At 32.4% G+C, this 11,254-nt stretch overlaps 2 protein-coding genes across 2 annotated transcripts in view; one reads left to right on the top strand and one right to left on the bottom strand.

Moving 5' to 3' along the window:
- Positions 1–11,254, top strand: part of LOC133644198 (lipoma-preferred partner homolog) — a 214,474-nt gene that overhangs the window by 65,541 nt on the left and 137,679 nt on the right. The gene's annotated exons all lie outside the window — the stretch shown is intronic.
- The window catches only part of LOC133644195 (tumor protein 63-like), a 498,490-nt gene that overhangs the window by 418,586 nt on the left and 68,650 nt on the right, over positions 1–11,254 (bottom strand). The gene's annotated exons all lie outside the window — the stretch shown is intronic.

Genomic DNA, 11,254 nt, shown 5'->3' with positions numbered 1-11,254 from the left:
CGTAGGAAGACAGAATGCTTCCATTCTGCACATGAGAGTTAGCATCAAGTGTAGCATGATTTACTTTTGCACTACTCTCAGACACACGTAATAAAGGTGTTTTTTTAGTGCTAATTTAAACACAACATTAGTGGAGCATAAAACATTTTGGCACTACTGGTCCCAAAAATCCTGTTAAAAGAGCAACTTAAGCCTTAAGTCCAGATGTTTATGACATTTAATATTCTATGGAATAATAATAATAATAATTTAAAAAAATTGTAAAAAAAAAAAAAGCATCCAACTAGCTAAAACTAGTATGCATATATATAAAAAAAGGCTTTTTTTTTTTTAAAACAAAGAAGGGTTTTTAAGCCTTTTTTAAAAGCATCCACAGTCTGTGGTGCCCTCAGGTGGTCAGGGAGAGCGTTCCACAGACGGGGAGCGGCGGAGCAGAAAGCCCGGTCTCCCATTGTTCGTAGCTTTGTCCTCGGAGGTTGGAGGAGGTTAGCCTGTCCGGAGCGGAGGTGTGGTGTGGAGAATTAGGGGGGTGAGCAGTTCTTTGAGGTAGAGGGGGGCGTTTCCATGGAGACAAAACATTGCCAGTCACATCTGCTATCGGAAGAAAAATTAACTGCGAAAACAAGTTTTGGCAACAAATAAATGCAAACGTTGAAAAAATACAATGTTTTTTTTAATCATGACATGTTTTCAAAGGCAATATTCATATTTTAGTACATTTTTATTTAATTTTTTTGTTCAACTGTTTTTTTCTCTTTTTTACGTTTTAAACTCATAGAAGTGTTTTAGTGTGAGGGGCGAGTTCCTGTGGGCGGGGCTTACAAGAAGTTTACCTGGGAGCAGTTTTACTGGACTTGGGCTTGCAGATAAGTCCAGTAAAACTCTTTCGGGGTAAACTTGTTGTAAGCCCCGCCCACAGGCACCCGCCCCGATGCGAAAACACTGCCATTAGTTTACACATTTTTTTCAATTTCGCTTCTTTTTTTTTTTTTTTTTTTCTTTTTTTTTTTGTTTGGCCTCTTTTTTTTCCTTATTTTTTTTGTTTTGTTTCTTTTTTTTTCGGTTTCGCTTGTTATTTTTATTATTGTTTTCCTTATTTTTTCGCTTTTGTTTCTTTTTTTCAGCTTCATTTCTTTTTCTGTCACGGTTTTGTTTCTTTTTCACGTTTTCGCTTCTTTTTTGTGTTTTCGCTTTTTTTTCAGTTTCGTTTATTTTTATCACGGTTTAGTTTTTTTTTTTTAACGGTTTCAGTTTTTTTTTTCGATTTCGCTTTTTTATTTCGGTTTTGTTTGTTTTTTTCCGGATTTCGTATTATTATTTTTTTGGCTTAATTTCTTTTTTTCCACAGATTTTTTTTCTTTTTTCACGGTTTCGTTTCTTTTCTTCACGGTTTCGCTTCTTTTTTGCGTTTTCGCTTTTTTTCGGTTTAATTTCTTTTTTTCACAGTTTTATTTGTCTTTATTTTGGCTTTGTTTCTTTTTTTCCGGTTTCGCTTCTTTTTTGCGTTTTCGCTTCTTTTTCTTCACGATTTAGTTTCTTTTCTTTTTTTACGGTGTCACTTCTTTTTTTCGATTTCGCTTTTTTATTTCGGTTTTGTTTCTTTTTTTTTTACGGTTTTGTTTCTTTTTTTTTTGCCTTCATTTCTTTTTTTTTACAGCTTCGTTTATTTTTTTCACAGTTTTGTTTCTTTTCTTCACGGTTTCGTTTCTTTTCTTCACGGTTTTGCTTCTTTGCGTTTTCGCTTCTTTTCGGTTTCATTTCTTGTTTTCACGTTTTGTTTCTTTTTTTTTGGGCTTTGTTTCTTTTTTTTTCGGTTACAGTTCTTTTTTTCACGGTTTCGCTTCTTTTTTGCGTCTTCGCTTCTTTTTTGCGTTTTCGCTTTTTTTCGGTTTCATTTCTTTTTTCCACAGTTTTATTTCTCTTTACTTTGGCTTTGTTTCTTTTTTCCCCGGTTTCGCTTCTTTTTTGTGTTTTCGCTTCTTTTTCTTCACGATTTAGTTTCTTTTCTTTTTTTACGGTTTCACTTCTTTTTTTCGATTTCGCTTTTTTATTTCGGTTTTGTTTCTTTTTTTTACGGTTTTGTTTCTTTTCTTTTTTTGCCTTCATTTCTTTTGTTTTACAGCTTCGTTTATTTTTTTCACAGTTTTGTTTCTTTTCTTCACGGTTTCATTTCTTTTCTTCACGGTTTCGCTTCTTTTTTGCGTTTTCGCTTCTTTTCGGTTTAATTTCTTGTTTTCACGTTTTGTTTCTTTTTTTTTTTGGCTTTGTTTCTTTTTTTTCGGTTACAGTTCTTTTTTTCACGGTTTTTCTTCTTTTTTGCGTTTTCGCTTCTTTTTTTTCCGGTTTGGCTTGATGTGCTATCTCAATCCCACTGTACTCCCTCAGGCCTCTCAGATAAAAGATAATTATAAACATATAAGTGAAGCAACATGTCCTCCTATAGGGCACTTTTAAGCAAGCATCAGCGTTAATCAGTGAGACAAAAATCGTAAGGAGCGCTTGTCATGTTTTCTGGAGCTTCCTCACAGGCGCCCCTCCAACGGGGATTAGCTGGGATTTCCACAAAGTTGACGCGTGTACATTTGTGATGACACGGCCATTTTCACGCCAGAGTATCTTGTCAAAGGACGATATTATAACAACTGTTTGTACTCTCGCGCTAATAAATGTTCATTTATTTAATCATTCAACATTTACCTGTGAGTTGATAATAATAACTGTTGTTATATTTTGTTTGCAAGTGTGCCTTTATTTGCAGGAAGTAGTCTTTGCCATTCATTTGACAAAAAGTGTACAAAAATTGTTGCATTTTTCAATGTTTATCTGTTGCCAAAACTTGTTTCAACACCCATACAAGTTTTTCTACAATGTCAATGATGTTATCGGCCCCCTTGACTACTTATAATCGGTATGGTATCGGCCCACATGGGTGGACCTTTTAAAATAGGATCATTTATGACATTTGACAACAATGCGATACGGTCGCCCTGCTTTTAGAAGACGTCTCATCAGATGAAGTCGTTGTTCTGCTAATTGGCTGAGATCTGTGTCTTTAGGCGCTAACCTAATAAGGCGGTCCAAGGTTAATGACAGACCCTTTTTAGACGGGCTGCATGTCTGACACCGATATGTGACGCCGGCGAAGAAACAATTATGACTGGGGGCGCAAACCCTGACATCCCATTGAAACATGATCTTCTCCGCTGCCTCGGCGCAGCCTTGAGAGCGAGCGGAGGCTCGTGTCGCTGCGCTCAACTCTTCCCAGGAACGCGGAGCCTCGCAAATCTCTGTGATTTAGGGTCCTTTCCCACCCGGGCAGCTGCAGTCAGCACAAGTGTCGTCTGGGCGGCCATCTATCCAACAAGCTGCTGCTGCCCAGGTGGTCTTGTAATGGACGCTGTGTGGCAAGTCCACTGCAAGCAAATAGCACTTGTGCTCTTTGCATGCCTATTGGGGCGCAGCAGCTTCAATAAAATAAAGAACAGCATATAAAGTTATATTTTGTTATTAGGGAGAGATGCCAATTCACTACTTTATAGGCACCGGCTGAATTCCGTCTGCACTACCGGGTATTGAATCATGTAAAATCAAACGGGCTTACAACAAAGTTTACCCGGAAACAGTTTTTTACTGGACTTGGGCTTGCAGATAAGTCCAGTAAAACGGATTCCGGGTTAACTTGTTGTAAGCCCCGCCCACAGGCACTTGCCCTCGACGCCAAAACACTGCCATTAGTTGAAACCGTTAAAAAAAAAGGAGCGAAACAGGAAAAAAAGATATGAAACCGTAACAAAAAAACAAGTAAAACTGGGGGGGAAAAAACAAGACAAAATGGAAAAAAAAAATGAAACCGTAAAAAAATTGAAACAAAACGATAAAAAAACAAACGATACCAAAAAAGAAGCAACATGTAAAAAAAAAGAAGCGAAACTGAAATTAAGGAGCAAACCAAGAAAAATAAGAAACGAAACTGGAAAAAAAGGAAGCAAAACTGGAAAAAAAGAAGCGAAAATGGAAATGCAAGCCCAAGTCTAGTAGTAGAACCATAAAAAAACAAGCAAAACTGAAAAAAAAAACGGGAAAAAAAGCCCAGAACTGAAGAAAAAACCCAAGAGAAACTGGGAAAAAAAAGAAGCAAAACTGAAAAAGAGAAGCGAAAACGATAAATAAGAAACAAAACCGTAAAAAAAGGAAGCAAAACTGGAAAAAAAGAAGCGACAATGGAAATGCAAGCCCAAGTCTAGTAGAACTGTTTCCGGGTAAACTTGTTGTAAGCTCCGCCCACAGGCACCCGCCTCTCACGTTAAAACACTTATATTTGTTTGAAACGTAAACAAAATAAACAAACCCGCAAAAAATTAAACAAAACCAAAAAAAAACCAAGCAAAACTGAAAAAAAAAAACGGGAAAAAAAAGTCCAGAGAAACTGAGAAAAAAAAAAAAAAGTAGCGAAACTGAAAAAAACCCCAAGAGAAACTGGGAAAAAAAAGAACCAAAACTGAAAAAGAGAAGCGAAATCGAAAAATAAGAAACAAAACCGTAAAAAAAGGAAGCAAAACTGGAAAAAAGAAGCGACAATGGAAATGCAAGCCCAAGTCTAGTAGAACTGTTTCCGGGTAAACTTGTTGTAAGCTCCGCCCACAGGCACCCGCCTCTCACGTTAAAACACTTATATTTGTTTGAAACGTAAACAAAAGAAACAAACCCGCAAAAAATGAAACAAAACCATAAAAAAACAAGCAAAACTGAAAAAAAAAAAAACGGGAAAAAAAAAGCCCAGAGAAACTGAGAGAAAAAAAAAAAAAAAGTAGCGAAACTGAAAAAAAACCCAAGAGAAACTGGGGGGAAAAAAAGAACCAAAACTGAAAAAGAGAAGCGAAATCGAAAAATAAGAAACAAAACCGTAAAAAAAAGGAAGCAAAACTGGAAAAAAAGAAGCGACAATGGAAATGCAAGCCTCAAGCAGCACTGAGAGCAGACTCAGCCGAACTCCCGCCAAGTAATGTTGCACTTTTCAACACCAACAAAGCAAGTATGCCGGGTAGGAAACCATCAAATGTAAAATAAGGCTCCGCTCTTTCAAAATGCGCTAGCTTGATGCTAATTTACATTGGATATGCCATAGACATGCTAGCAATTAGCATTCGCGATTTTACATGGCGTTTCAACAACTCTAATTCTGGTCATGAAAACTACTGCGAATCTTTGGGTATTTGATTCTTGGGGGTAGCGACTCAATTCAGAATAGATTCTCGATTTAAAACGATTCTTGATTCAAAATCAATACTTTTTAATACCATCACGGCCAGTTCTATGATTAATTACATTCCTCCATAAAATAAATAAACAGCTGTGATAAATTTCTATATTACTTAAAATAAAACTTTTCATTTTTATTTATTTTAATAAAATTCTACCCAAACATTTAATAAAGTCAAATACAAATAAGACTTTAAGAGAAGTATTAGACACTTATTTTTTCTAAATTAAATGTGTACAGCAGATTTAGATTATTTACATCCACTATATGATTTGTCTGAGTGGCTGGACAGGACGGATTGAAAATAAATGAGAACAAATAAAAAAAATAATACAAAAATAAAAATCTTTTTTTTTTTTTAATTTTTAATTTTTTAAAAATGTTTTAATAGAACTTCCAACTTTTAACTCTTGAGTTTTTTCTTGAATTCAGTCGTGTTTCTCACTTTCGTTATCAAAGTGCTGGCACTCGCAACTTTCTTTGGTCCCCTGGTGGATGATTTTGCCTGGAGAACGCAGTAAAAAAAAAAAAAAAAAAAAAAAGTGCAGACACTGAATCGCCAAGGCGTGAATTATTTGTTTGCACGCTGATTTGTTTCTGCGCGCAAACGGACCCGTTTGTTACTTGCAACGTTTGTTCGTACAAAAACTGTTTTTGGTTAAAAAAAAAAAGGAATCTCAGTCATGTGATAAATTTCTATATTACTTAAAATAAAACTTTTCATTTTTATTTATTTTAATAAAATTCTACCCAAACATTTAATCAAGTCAAATACAAATAAGACTTTAAAAGAAGTATTAGACACTTATTTTTTATAAATTAAATGTGTACAGCAGATTTAGATTATTTACATCCACTATATGATTTGTCTGAGTGGCTGGACAGGACGGATTGAAAATAAATGAGAACAAATAAAAAAAATAATACAAAAATAAAAATCTTTTTTTTTTTTTAATTTTTAATTTTTTAAAAATGTTTTAATAGAACTTCCAACTTTTAACTCTTGAGTTTTTTCTTGAATTCAGTCGTGTTTCTCACTTTCGTTATCAAAGTGCTGGCACTCGCAACTTTCTTTGGTCCCCTGGTGAATGTTTTTGCCTGGAGAATGCAGTAAAAAAAAAAAAAAAAAAGAAAAAAAAAAAGTGCAGACACTGAATCGCCAAGGCGTGAATTATTTGTTTGCACGCTGATTTGTTTCTGCGCGCAAACGGACCCGTTTGTTAATTGCAACGTTTGATCGTACAAAAACTGTTTTTGGTTAAAAAAAAAAAGGAATCTCAGTCATGTGATAAATTTCTATATTACTTAAAATAAAACTTTTTATTTTTATTTATTTTAATAAAATTCTACCCAAACATTTAATCAAGTCAAATACAAATAAGACTTTAAAAGAAGTATTAGACACTTATTTTTTCTAAATTAAATGTGTACAGCAGATTTAGATTATTTACATCCACTATATGATTTGTCTGAGTGGCTGGACAGGACGGATTGAAAATAAATGAGAACAAATTTAAAAGAATAATAAAAAAATCAAAAAATCGATTTTTTATTTTTATTTTTTATTTTTTTAAAAATTTTTAATAGAACTTCCAACTTTTAACTCTTGATTTTTTTCTTGAATTCAGTCATGTTTTCTCACTTTCGTTATCAAAGTGCTGGCACTCGCAACTTTCTTTGGTCCCCTGGTGGATGATTTTGCCTGGAAAAAGGCAGTTAAAAAAAAAAAAAAAAAAAAGTGCAGACACTGAATCGCCAAGGCGTGAATTATTTGTTTGCACGCTGATTTGTTTCTGCGCGCAAACGGACCCGTTTGTTACTTGCAACGTTTGATTGTACAAAAACTGTTTTTGGTTAAAAAAAAAAAGGAATCTCAGTCATGTGATACATTTCTATATTACTTAAAATAAAACTTTTTATTTTTATTTATTTTAATAAAATTCTACCCAAACATTTAATCAAGTCAAATACAAATAAGACTTTAAGAGAAGTATTAGACACTTATTTTTTTCTAAATTAAATGTGTACAGCAGATTTACATTATTTACATCCACTATATGATTTGTCTGAGTGGCTGGACAGGACGGATTGAAAATAAATGAGAACAAATAAAAAAATAAAAATCGATTGTTTTTTTAATTTTTTTAAATTTTTTTAATAGAACTTCCAACTTTTAACTCTTGAGTTTTTTCTTGAATTCAGTCGTGTTTTCTCACTTTCGTTATCAAAGTGCTGGCACTCGCAACTTTCTTTGGTCCCCTGGTGGATGATTTTGCCTGGAGAACACAGTAAAAAAAAAAAAAAAAAAAAAAGTGCAGACACTGAATCGCCAAGACGTGAATTATTTGTTTGCACGCTGATTTGTTTCTGCGCGCAAACGGACCCGTTTGTTACTTGCAACGTTTGATCGTACAAAAACAGTTTTTGGTAAAAAAAAAAAAAGGAATCTCAGTCATGTGATACATTTCTATATTACTTAAAATAAAACTTTTTATTTTTATTTATTTTAATAAAATTCTACCCAATCATTTAATAAAGTCAAATACAAATAAGACTTTAAGAGAAGTATTAGACACTTATTTTTTTCTAAATTAAATGTGTACAGCAGATTTAGATTATTTACATCCACTATATGATTTGTCTGAGTGGCTGGACAGGACGGATTGAAAATAAATGAGAACATATAAAAAAATAATACAAAAATAAAAATCTATTTTTTTTTTTATTTTTAATTTAAAGAAAAAATTTTAATAGAACTTCCAACTTTTAACTCTTGATTTTTTTCTTGAATTCAGTCGTGTTTTCTCACTTTCGTTATCAAAGTGCTGGCACTCGCAACTTTCTTTGGTCCCCTGGTGGATGATTTTGCCTGGGCAACGCAGTAAAAAAAAAATAAATAAAAAAATGCAGACACTGAATCGCCAAGGCGTGAATTATTTGTTTGCACGCTGATTTGTTTCTGCGCGCAAACGGACCCGTTTGTTACTTGCAACGTTTGATCGTACAAAAATTGTTTTTGGTATAAAAAAAAAATGGAATCTCAGTCATGTCATAAATTTCTATATTACTTAAAATAAAACTTTTCATTTTTATTTATTTTAATAAAATTCTACCCAAACATTTAATAATGTCAAATACAAATAAGACTTTAAGAGAAGTATTAGACACTTATTTTTTATAAATTAAATGTGTACAGCAGATTTAGATTATTTACATCCACTATATGATTTGTCTGAGTGGCTGGACAGGACGGATTGAAAATAAATGAGAACAAATAAAAAAAATAATACAAAAATAAAAATCTTTTTTTTTTTTTAATTTTTAATTTTTTAAAAAATTTTTAATAGAACTTCCAACTTTTAACTCTTGAGTTTTTTCTTGAATTCAGTCGTGTTTTCTCACTTTCGTTATCAAAGTGCTGGCACTCGCAACTTTCTTTGGTCCCCTGGTGGATGATTTTGCCTGGAGAACGCAGTAAAAAAAAAAAAAAAAAAAAAAAGTGCAGACACTGAATCGCCAAGGCGTGAATTATTTGTTTGCACGCTGATTTCTTTCTGCGCGCAAACGGACCCGTTTGTTACTTGCAACGTTTGATCGTACAAAAACTGTTTTTGGTATAAAAAAAAAATGGAATCTCAGTCATGTGATAAATTTCTATATTACTTAAAATAAAACTTTTCATTTTTATTTATTTTAATAAAATTCTACCCAAACATTTAATAAAGTCAAATACAAATAAGACTTTAAGAGAAGTATTAGACACTTATTTTTTCTAAATTAAATGTGTACAGCAGATTTAGATTATTTACATCCACTATATGATTTGTCTGAGTGGCTGGACAGGACGGATTGAAAATAAATGAGAACATATAAAAAAAATAATACAAAAATAAAAATCTTTTTTTTTTTTTAATTTTTAATTTTTAATTTTTTTTTTAATAGAACTTCCAACTTTTAACTCTTGATTTTTTTCTTGAATTGAGTCGTGTTTTCTCACTTTCGTTATCAAAGTGCTGGCACTCGCAACTTTCTTTGGTCCCCTGGTGGATGATTTTGCCTGGAAAAAGGCAGTTAAAAAAAAAAAAAAAAGTGCAGACACTGAATCGCCAAGGCGTGAATTATTTGTTTGCACGCTGATTTGTTTCTGTGCGCAAACGGACCCGTTTGTTACTTGCAACGTTTGATTGTACAAAAACTGTTTTTGGTAAAAAAAAAAAAAAAAAGCAATCTCAGTCATGTGATAAATTTCTATATTACTTAAAATAAAACTTTTTTTTTTTATTTATTTTAATAAAATTCTACCCAAACATTTAATAAAGTCAAATACAAATAAGACTTTAAGAGAAGTATTAGACACTTATTTTTTTCTAAATTAAATGTGTACAGCAGATTTAGATTATTTACATCCACTATATGATTTGTCTGAGTGGCTGGACAGGACGGATTGAAAATAAATGAGAACAAATTTTAAAAAAAATAAAAATCGATTTTTTTTTTTAATTTTTAATTTTTTAAAATTTTTTAGTAGAACTTCCAACTTTTAACTCTTGAGTGTTTTCTTGAATTCAGTCGTGTTTTCTCACTTTCGTTATGAAAGTGCTGGCACTCGCAACTTTCTTCGGTCCCCTGGTGGATGATTTTGCCTGGAAAAACGCAGTAAAAAAAAAAAAAAAAGTGCAGACACTGAATCGCCAAGGCGTGAATTATTTGTTTGCACGCTGATTTGTTTCTGCGCGCAAACGGACCCGTTTGTTACTTGCAACGTTTGATTGTACAAAAACTGTTTTTGGTAAAAAAAAATGGAATCTCAGTCATGTGATAAATTTCTATATTACTTAAAATAAAACTTTTCATTTTTATTTATTTTAATAAAATTCTACCCAAACATTTAATAAAGTCAAATACAAATAAGACTTTAAGAGAAGTATTAGACACTTATTTTTTATAAATTAAATGTGTACAGCAGATTTAGATTATTTACATCCACTATATGATTTGTCTGAGTGGCTGGACAGGACGGATTGAAAATAAATGAGAACAAATAAATAAAAAAAAATCGATTGGTTTTTTTTATTTTTATTTTTTTTTAAATTTTTTTAATAGAACTTCCAACTTTTAACTCTTGAGTTTTTTCTTGAATTCAGTCGTGTTTTCTCACTTTCGTTATCAAAGTGCTGGCACTCGCAACTTTCTTTGGTCCCCTGGTGGATGATTTTGCCTGGAGAATGCAGTAAAAAAAAAAAAAAAAAAAAAATGCAGACACTGAATCGCCACGGCGTGAATTATTTGTTTACACGCTGATTTGTTTCTGCGCGCAAACGGACCCGTTTGTTACTTGCAACGTTTGATCGTACAAAAACTGTTTTTGGTTAAAAAAAAAAGGAATCTCAGTCATGTGATAAATTTCTATATTACTTAAAATAAAACTTTTTATTTTTATTTATTTTAATAAAATTCTACCCAAACATTTAATAAAGTCAAATACAAATAAGACTTTAAGAGAAGTATTAGACACTTATTTTTTTCTAAATTAAATGTGTACAGCAGATTTAGATTATTTACATCCACTATATGATTTGTCTGAGTGGCTGGACAGGACGGATTGAAAATAAATGAGAACATATAAAAAAATAATACAAAAATAAAAATCTATTATTTTTTTTAATTTTAATTTTTAAAAAAAAATTTTAATAGAACTTCCAACTTTTAACTCTTCAGTTTTTTCTTGAATTCAGTCGTGTTTTCTCACTTTCGTTATCAAAGTGCTGGCACTCGCAACTTTCTTTGGTCCCCTGGTGGATGATTTTGCCTGGACAACGCAGTAAAAAAAAAAAGAAAAAAAGTGCAGACACTGAATCGCCAAGGCGTGAATTATTTGTTTGCACGCTGATTTGTTTCTGCGCGCAAACGGACCCGTTTGTTACTTGCAACGTTTGATTGTACAAAAACTGTTTTTGGTAAAAAAAAAAAAAAAAAAGGAATCTCAGTCATGTG

The sequence above is a fragment of the Entelurus aequoreus genome, linkage group LG27 (assembly GCF_033978785.1).
Source record: "Entelurus aequoreus isolate RoL-2023_Sb linkage group LG27, RoL_Eaeq_v1.1, whole genome shotgun sequence".
In the NCBI taxonomy this organism is placed as follows: domain Eukaryota; kingdom Metazoa; phylum Chordata; class Actinopteri; order Syngnathiformes; family Syngnathidae; genus Entelurus; species Entelurus aequoreus.
Note: the sequence above shows the minus strand (reverse complement) of the source record. Positions and strands in the feature narration are given on the sequence as shown.